The sequence below is a fragment of the Piliocolobus tephrosceles genome, chromosome 21, assembly GCF_002776525.5.
Source record: "Piliocolobus tephrosceles isolate RC106 chromosome 21, ASM277652v3, whole genome shotgun sequence".
NCBI lineage: Eukaryota > Metazoa > Chordata > Mammalia > Primates > Cercopithecidae > Piliocolobus > Piliocolobus tephrosceles.
The window spans coordinates 43,161,041-43,162,074 of NC_045454.1; positions in this window are offsets into that span (position 1 = coordinate 43,161,041).

The window sequence follows — 1,034 nt, forward strand, 5'->3', positions numbered from 1 at the left end:
TCGCGAACAGCCTGGGCAATATAGTGTGACCTCTATCTCCAGGAAAAATTTAAAAATTAGCCTGCTGTGGTGTCACAAGCCTGTAGTCCCAGCTACTGGAGAATTTGAGGGAAGATCGCTTGAGCCCAGGCATTGGAGGTTTTGGGCCACTGCACTCCAGCCTGTGCAGAGGAAGATCCTGACCTATATTAAAACGCAAACATAATAGTAAAGAGGGATGTATCAGTTATCTACGGCCGTATAACAAACCACCCAGAAACAGCGCATTCTCTTACAAGCCGCATAAATGCAGAGGAAAGCGAGTAGAGGCATTTCGAGGTCCCGCCCAATCGACTCCCTCCATCGTGGTCCCGCCCCCGCCCCATGCCCGCGCCGAGTTCCGTCCCCGCGGTCCCCAGTGAAGACAGAAGAACGGGGTCCAATCGCTGTCGGCTGTGCGGAAACTGGGACCTCTCCCCAGGGTCGTGGAGGACGCGACCTCCGCCCCTCCCACTGCCTCAGGCCTCGGAGATCGGGTCCAGAGCCCTCAGCCTCTTCCGAGTCCCAAGAGGGAAATCAGAAGTGCACGTGGCCAGAGAGGCGCCTCCTTCACAGTAACCGCCGCTGACCCACTGGTTTTCCCTGCACCATCCTCTGCGACCAGGTGGGGCTTCAGGTGCCGCTTCACCACCTGGAGGGAGGGAGACGGGGGCGGGGACTCGGTGAGGGGAGAGAGGGGGGCGGGGACTCGGTGAGGGGAGAGAAGAGGGCGGGACTCGGTGAGCGGGTGACGAGGACTGGGACTCGATGACGGACAGGGTCTCGGTGAGGTGAAGCGGGGGGTAGGGACACGGTAGGGGAGAGACAGGGGCAGGGACTCAGTGATGGGGAGACTGGGGCGGCGACTCCCGGAGGCAGAGACGAGGGCGGGGACTCGGTGAGGAGATGTCAGGGGTGGGGTCTCAGGGAGGGCAGAGAAGTGGGCAGGGTCTCAGTGAGGGGAGGGGCGGGGCGGGGACTCGGTGAGGGAGAGGCGGGGGCGGGTCGCGGTGAGG